The sequence below is a fragment of the Littorina saxatilis genome, unplaced genomic scaffold (genome assembly GCF_037325665.1).
Source record: "Littorina saxatilis isolate snail1 unplaced genomic scaffold, US_GU_Lsax_2.0 scaffold_682, whole genome shotgun sequence".
NCBI lineage: Eukaryota > Metazoa > Mollusca > Gastropoda > Littorinimorpha > Littorinidae > Littorina > Littorina saxatilis.
Window position 1 is genome coordinate 192 of NW_027129134.1, and position 8,940 is coordinate 9,131.

Consider the following 8,940-nt stretch of genomic DNA (forward strand, 5'->3'; position numbering starts at 1 on the left):
TCTTATACAAACAGACACACACCCACACCCACACACACACACATGTACATAGGCACGCATGTACGCACGCACACCCCCCCCCCCCCACACACACACACATTGACTCACACAAATCTCATACACACAAAACACACACTCATACGCACATACACGGTTGGGCTAGTGGTAAGGCGTCCGCCCCGTGATCGGGAGGTCGTGGGTTAGAACCCAGGCCGGATCATACATCATACCTAAGACTTTAAAATTGGCAATCTAGTGGCTGCTCCGCCTGGCGTCTGGCATTATGGGGTTAGTGCATGCTAGGACTGGTTGGTCCGGTGTCAGAATAATGTGACTGGGTGGGACATGAAGCCTGTGCTGCGACTTCTGCCTTGCGTGTGGCGCACGCCCTGATAATTATGGTCCTTCGTGGTCGGCTGGGCGTTAAGCAAACAAACAAATACGCACATAGACAGACGGACACACACACCTTTACAAACAAACACATATACACACTCATACACACACAAACATACACACAAACTCATGCACACACACATTCACGCACACACACACTCTTTCTCCCTCTCTCTCAGTCTTTCTTAAGGCTGTTCTTAACCAGACGAACCTTTGGTTCGCGAACTAGGTTCGTGGGGTTCGGCGAACCTCAAGACTGGTTCGGCGAACTTGTCTTGGTTCTTAACCAGACGAACCTGAGTTTTCGAACTAGGTTTGGGGGGTTCGGCGAACTAGGTTCGGGGTTTGCAAGTCATGTCTTGGGAACCTTGAAGATCGGGCCGAACCTTTGACTCTTCTGCCAAGGAGGAAGACAAATTATTGAAAAACTGAATCTCAATGGCGGACGAAATCACCCAAGTCAAAATTACATTTTCTGAGATTTTATAAAAACAACGCTTGAACGAAAAGGTAGAATGGTGACTTCCGTTCGATTTCAAGTTAAGCTTTTCACTTTTCCGAGCAAGACAACCGCTGAGAGTGAAAAAACGCCGCTGTTCGACTTTGAAATTTCCAGTCGTAGACGACCTTCGCTTCTGCAGCATTGTGTTAGGCCAAAAAAAATAATAGGTGTGGTTACGGTAACATAGCCCAAATAAATAGGGTAGGAAGGTAGGCAATAACTTTTTTTTTTTTTAACTTTTTTTTCTAATGTGTACAAATTAAACCTACTTGACAGGGAAATAAGTGTGCGACTCGGGCGCTTTCGCTTTCATTGCGTTTTCTGCACTCGTTTACTTGGTTTTTTTGGTATTTTTTTGACAAATGTAATAAAAAGTTATAGGGTCGGCCCCCAAAAATAGGGTAGGTCGGGTTACCGTAACCACACCTATTTTTTTTTTAGGCCTTAGTGCAGGTGAGGCAGTGTTACTCATTTCGCTGAGCTCGTTTTCGTATTGTTGTGCATTAGGATCATCTAGTATGATATGAATAAAAGCAGGAATGACTTCGGCATGTAAACGCATTGATTTTGTCGAAATCAGCACAGCAGTAAGCTAGATTCTTTCTGCTCAATTTGTTTAATTTTTTTCTTCAAAAGTTTATGACTTTGATTTTGATTGTTTGTTTATCTCATCGGCACAACATCCATCAGGCAAAATATCAATATGTTGAATGATAACGTTGAGATAAGGAAGTTCACACATTTATCTGCTTGCAACAACAATCGCAAGGACAGATCTGCTTCGTTGACTGCTAGATTTTCATTGAATTTCCCAAGTAATGATGATCTCGTTTTCAATTAGATCTGGACAGTGTTTGTGTTCTTAGATTCATGATTGACCATGCAGGCTGATTGAGATCATAACATTGTGTTTGTTTGTGCAATGTGCAGATCAATGGCCCGGACCGCAGGATGACCCAGTGATCAATACAACTTGCGTTCACCACTCAACATTGTCTTCCACCTAACTCAAGGGCAAAAATAAAGGTACATGCTGGTGAAATCATTGTGCAATTTATGTCTGTGAAGATCAAGATAGTTGTTAGCTCTAACTGATCATGCTTATTATTATCAAGTTACATACACACTCCGCCCCAGCACCACCCTAAACCCATAACAACACTCTCCAGTCCAACTACCCCCACCCTTCCGTGCAACATATGTTGCCGTCTGTACCTTGTTTGTGGTTATGGGGAGTGCTCAAATAGTTCCATAACTGTTAATATAAATTAAAAGTACTGAGAGTTTCATTTTCCATTGCTCTTCCCCTTCCTCACGTCACATTACACACTCCCTTTGCCCCATCCCCCACCCCCTCTCTCTTTCTATGCTCTCTTTTTTCTTTTACTTCTTCTTCTCTTTCTCTCTCTCTCTCTCTACCTGTATAAATCAGCTCTCTGGTTGTTGCTTCTGTAAGTGTAATGTAAAGTTCTACATCTCTGCATTTGTATTGTCATTTTTCAGAATGCCCTTGTAATAACTTCAGCGTCTGCCCATGGAGTCTATATAGGTCAAAGTCTCAAATGTGATGTGATCAAGAGGATGCCGCAATGATCCAGGTAATATTGCAAATACTCAAACTGATCTAAAAGCAGAAGCATAACGTGATCCACAAACATTTCTGCTTAAACATTACAGGGTTACAGTACACCCAGAAAAACAGCTGGATGTTAGTGCATAATTATGATCTGCAAGTGCAAGCAACATCGACCTTCTCCCCCTGCTCTTTTTCCATCAGCAAGAGCAACATTTATTTTCATGTACAACTTTTCTAGTGCCTCTTATGTTGTATAACTGTTGATATTTAAATGAAGCAAGTGTTTGTTTTCAATGGCACTGCATTTCCCATGTACACACACACACACACACACACACACACACACACACACACACACACACACACACACACACACACACACACACACATTTGCATTGTCTCTGCCTGTCTGTCTGTGTCTGTCTGTCTCTCTCTCTGTCTCTGTCTCTCTCTGTCTCTCTCTGTCTCTCTCTGTCTCTCTCTCTCTCTCTCTCTCTCTCTCTCTCTCTCTCTCTCCCTCTCTCTCTCTCTCTCTCTCTCTGTTTTTACATCAGTAATTTTGATCACTTGCACGCCTGTCAAATGGTTGTGTGATGTGTCTAGTGTGTTGGCAAAGTGTTTCGTGCTTGTCACCTCTCGCTTTCAGCCCTCACCGCTGGCTAGCACCGTCCTTTTCAGGACAACGCGAAAAGAGAGCAGCTGCTTGCGTCAGTCTCTCCTGCCAGTACATAACCTCTCCACAGCAAGCCCTTTGTAGTGCCTCCATCGTGGCGACAGGCGTGAACTGGGTACCGAAAGGCCCCAGGCTGAACTACAAGGACTCGGAGGTGGTTGGCCCCTAGACGTGTGGCATGCAGGCCCACCGGCGTGTGGATACGCCCTGGTGCCCACGAACCAACCCCCAACTATGGGTTAAATAGCCGGGCAGGACAGGCTCGTCAACCCTGGAAGGCAGCTGTCCTAGGAGAAGATCACTCCAAAATTAAAACGAGGGCAGAGGAGGCTCACTATCCCTGCAAGGAAACTCCTCTAGGAGAAGGACCACTCCAAATTTAAACCCACGTAGTCCCCCGAAGACGGAAGACATCGGCCATTAGGCGGGGAGCAGACCGGATGTCTACGCTTACTACGACAAATGATTGTGTCTAGGTCGAATGTTCGATCACTTGCACTTCACTGGGATTTAGTTACTGAATCAGACATTCAGTGAGAGTGTTATGTAGAGTAAGAGTATTGAGTCTGCTGCTGCTGCTGCTGTTGTTCTTACTCATTACTGTTTTTTCTCTCTGCATAATTCTTGTTCTCCCTTAAAATGCTGGTGTTTTTTTCATCATTACAGTACCTGTCCATTGAGTCTGCGTCTGAGCTGTGATGGGACCAAAACGATTCCAGAATGAAAGAGGTAACTTTTACTGATCTTTATTTAGTTTATGGAGAAGTTGGTTCACATAATGCATTACAGAGTTGCTGCCTTTTTAGATATATTAAACATTGTACCAGTCATTACATGATCAAATTGTGTTTAAGCCACCCCACCTTCCCCGGTTCCCAGCTATCCTTCTATCCCCGCCTCTAAACCCCCACCCCAATCCTTCCATCTCCCCCAAATCAAATTTACTGACACAACACTGATTTTCATTTTACCTTATTTAAGTGTTCTTTGAATAAAATTATATAGCCTGTTGCTGCTGCAAATGTTGTTGTGACTGTTCTTCCTCAGTGTATATTTTTTTCGTTTCCTCAGAATGCAGTTCTCCCATGCACCACAGCGTCTATCAATGGAGTCTACAATATAATTGTCTGGGATGTGATTTGAGCAAGAGTATGTCAGAATGATCAAGGTAACTTTTTAAACACACAGAACTGATCAAACTGTAGAATTCAAGTACACAATTTCAGATGTTTTCAAATGCATAACATACTGCAACAGTCAGGGTCTTTCTCCACATAAAGAGTGTGAGGTTTTCTTGGTAAAATTGCGATTTTTGTCGCTATGCGCAGAGTGCGACCTTTTTTTTTGGATTTTTGTACTATAAAGGCAGATATTCAAATAAAAGAAAGTCTTGCATGGGGAGGAAGGAATATGCATGAGGCTTTTGACAAGACAAACTGTCCTTATTAGAGCCTAAACATACGTTCCTTACCTTTAGAACCAAAATGTCAGACATCATAGATGCTCCAATCAAACAAAAGAAGGGCATCCTTTTACTTAAACATAATTATACACTGTACCGCACATTAATAACCTGGTTGTGTTCTGTGGCAGTGCATAGTGGGAACCTTTTTGCTTAATGAATTTCACATGTGTCTGTAACTTGAATCTCTACCAAAAGAAGGTGGACGTAAAAAGGGGTGTCTTAAAAAAAAAACCGCCCTATTTCCTTTTTGATCTCTTTTTTTTTTCGCAGTCAAAAATGTGATTAAAAAGAAAATAGGGAGGTTTTTTTACCATCCTGTATAGTCTTGTTGTTCCCATGTAAAAACCTAGTCAAACATGTGGTGTCTGATATGCTGGGTAATATGGTGAGGAACATGCCTTTAAAGGCCCAGTCATAATTGTGATAGCCGTTCTGCTCAGCTGGAATTTGATAAATTTTGTTGTTGTTGTGTTTAATGAAATGAATTTGCAAAAAGGAAAACAATTTTTTTTACTGTTCACACAAAGCACTTGTAGATATTTGGTATGTGCCGCATGTCAGGGGTGGTCTTATTCAATCAATCAATATGAGGCTTATATCGCGCGTATTCCGTGGGTACAGTTCTAAGCGCAGGGATTTTTTGACTCACATGCGAAGCAAAAGTGAGTCTATGTACTCACCCGAGTCGTCCGTCCGTCCGTCCGGCCGTCCGGAAAACTTTAACGTTGGATATTTCTTGGACACTATTTAGTCTATCAGTACCAAATTTGGCAAGATGGTGTATGATGACAAGGCCCCAAAAAACATACATAGCATCTTGACCTTGCTTCAAGGTCAAGGTCGCAGGGGCCATAAATGTTGTCTAAAAAACAGCTATTTTTCACATTTTTCACATTTTCTCTGAAGTTTTTGAGATTGAATACCTCACCTATATATGATATATAGGGCAAAGTAAGCCCCATCTTTTGATACCAGTTTGGTTTACCTTGCTTCAAGGTCAAGGTCACAGGAGCTCTTCAAAGTTGGATTGTATACATATTTTGAAGTGACCTTGACCCTGAACTATGGAAGATAATTGTTTCAAACTTTAAAATTATGTGGGGCACATGTTATGCTTTCATCATGAGACACATTTGGTCACATATGATCAAGGTCAAGGTCACTTTGACCCTTATGAAATGTGACCAAAATAAGGTAGTGAACCACTAAAAGTGACCATATCTCATGGTAGAAAGAGCCAATAAGCACCATTGTACTTCCTATGTCTTGAATTAACAGCTTTGTGTTGCATGACCTTGGATGGCCTTGACCTTGGGTCAAGGTCACATGTATTTTGGTAGGAAAAATGTGTAAAGCAGTTCTTAGTGTATGATGTCATTGCTAGGTTTAGTTATTTGACCTTGACCCTGAAGGTCAAGGTCATGTAAAGGTCAAGGTCAAGCATGTGAGTCGTATGGGCTTTGCCCTTCTTGTTTTATTTTTTTTTAATTTTTATGCAATTTATATCGCGCACATATTCAAGGCGCAGGGATTTATTTATGCCGTGTGAGATGGAATGTTTTTACACAATACATCACGCATTCACATCGGCCAGTAGATCGCAGCCATTTCGGCGCATATCCTACTTTTCACGGCCTATTATTCCAAGTCACACGGGTATTTTGGTGGACATTTTTATCTATGCCTATACAATTTTGCCAGGAAAGACCCTTTTGTCAATCGTGGGATCTTTAACGTGCACACCCCAATGTATTGTACACGGAAGGGACCTCGGTTTTTCGTCTCATCCGAAAGACTAGCACTTGAACCCACCACCTAGGTTAGGAAAGGGGGGAGAAAATTGCTAACGCCCTGACCCAGGGTCGAACTCGCAACCTCTCGCTTCCGAGCGCAAGTGCGTTACCACTCGGCCACCCAGTTCTAATACATACAGGTAAACTGACAGGTACTTTTCCACAGTGGAACCCCCCTTTCAGACCCATTCATTTCAGACTTCCTCCTTTTTAAGATCTTGCTTCTTTAGATGTTCTGTGACGGGTGAAGTGGCGCGCAGTGGTAAGACGTCGGCCTCCTAATCGGGAGGTCGTGAGTTCGAATCCCGGTCGCTGCCGCCTGGTGGGTTAAGAGTGGAGATTTTTCCGATCTCCCAGGTCAACTTATGTGCAGACCTGCTTAGTGACTTAATCCCCTTCGTGTGTACACGCAAGCACAAGACCAAGTGCGCACGGAAAAGATCCTGTAAACCATGTCGGAGTTCGGTGGGTTATGGAAACACGAAAATACCCAGCATGCCTACTCAACGAAAGCGGAGTGAAGCTGACTATGCTCTCAGAGTATAGTGTGGGGAACCCAAATGGGAAAGCAAGCTCACACGTCACCAGAATTTCTGGAACGCTGAAGAAGAAGAAGATGTTCTGTTCATAACCTCTGTAAATTACCCCCATTTTTAGACCCCTTCCATTTTAAGACTTGATTTTCTCACATTTTTTAAGATCTTAAAAGGGGTTTCCCCTGTACCCCTAAAAAACCCTGACCCACAAAGTAATTTAATTATAACTGCTGTAATCGTTCCTTCCGTGTGCTATTATCTGTGGGTTTTTTTTTTTTTTCTCCTGTGTTGTCTCATCCTCTGTGCGCCCTGAAAGAGACCTCCGGGTCGAAATTGCCGTACCTTGTCTTATCCAGCTGTGATCCAGCCTTCGTATTAATGTGAGGGCAGTACTTTTTTTTAAACTTTCAATATTGACCGTACGTTTTGCATAAAACACCAATAATGAATTAAAAATACATCAGAAAATTATTTCCTCACTATACACAATAACCCCTCATTTAAAGGCTGACAAAGTCCTATTTAATTAGTTTACTTACTGCCAGGGCTTTTCCCATCGTTGCGGGGATGTATAAATTAAGCTTCCTGTAAAGTTTTAGGTTTGAAGTCCTTACCAATTACAAGAAATAATCAATTCTTAATAAAGTTTATTGCTATCTTTAGAAACAGTTCTCCAGGGCTTGGGCTATTTTTAGACCGTCAACACAGACAGTACAGCTTCGTCAATCCCCGCGTGAAGGAAATCGCTCACCGTCCACGTGCAAAACGTTGTGATATTGACACGCCAGATTAGCGCGGTAGCGGATTGTGCTAAGCAGGAAAGCGCGCTTTTCTGTATTCTTGTTAACTTTGCAATTTCCGGAAAACATCCACTTTCACTTTGAGACTGTTCTGTTTACATTCTACACTATCAACACCACTTTGCAATACTGAAATAATTTTTTGTGTTTTCGAAAGCTACAGCCAATCGTTATTATATCCCCTTATGTGCAGTTTTATAACATTATTGGCACATGTAAACAATAGGAATTAATTAATGAACGCTACGAAAAGGGCAGCCTTTAACCTATGAACTTGCAACTGTGTTGACCTGTGTAATGTAACATAGACCACCACCATCTCTATCTCTGTCTCTGTCTCTGTCTCTCTGTCTCTCTGTCTCTCTCTCTCTCTCTCTCTCTCTCTCTCTCTCTCTCTCTCTCTCTCTCTCTCTCTCTCTCTTACACCCCTTACCTGTTCGCAAACCTTTACCCAAATGTATGCTAAATGTATATACAAGACAAGACAAGACATGGCAAGACAAGACAAGTTAGGAAAAGGTTGCCAGTAGGCCAATAGAGGGATGACAAGACAAGACAAGGCATGACAAGACAAGACAGGACAGGGACCAAAAAAAAAAGAAAGAAAAAAAGAAAGATAACTAATTCGGTCAACAGATGTAAAAGAAATAAGCATTTGTTTGGGTTGAATGTTTGGGTGTCACCCTGTATATATTTGTATTTTTGCAGGACAGGGTCGAGTTGTGATGATGTCAGGGCGACTGAAGACACACCAACAAGTATTCTTCGGAAGTGTTTGGAACACAAATGAACATTATTTCATAATAAAAAGGCGGCTGACATTGATGTTCATATCGGTTCATGTTCATATTCTCAGCACAGACGGGTGCTTAGAAATCGGATGTTTAAGAACAAGAGACAACCCTGAATAAAGCCTTATGAAATATGGTTGGAGCTGGATCAAAAGTGTGTGTGTGTGTGTGTGTGATTGATGGGCAACATTTATAAATGATGAGACAGAAAGCTAAAGCACATCCTTTTATCGTACGTTCCATATCGTCCTCCTACTTTAAATGCTTGCTAATACAGACGTTCTCCAAGAAAACGTCTATCCAGTAATGTTTTATTTATCGCAATGAAAGCTTTTTTTTTAGACGAATGAAGAGGAATCAAATTTTTTAAAAACAAAAACCAAGACCAATTGAATTGCTCAAAACGTA

At 42.0% G+C, this 8,940-nt stretch overlaps 1 long non-coding RNA gene across 1 annotated transcript; it reads left to right on the plus strand.

Annotated features, from left to right (window-relative positions):
- The first annotated feature begins 242 nt into the window (after positions 1-242).
- On the plus strand, positions 243-8,718 carry LOC138957414 (uncharacterized). Its single transcript, XR_011453021.1, has 5 exons — positions 243-1,924; positions 2,402-2,496; positions 3,814-3,876; positions 4,219-4,315; positions 8,450-8,718. It is a non-coding gene; the product is annotated as an uncharacterized lncRNA (long non-coding RNA).
- Positions 8,719-8,940: the final 222 nt, after the last annotated feature.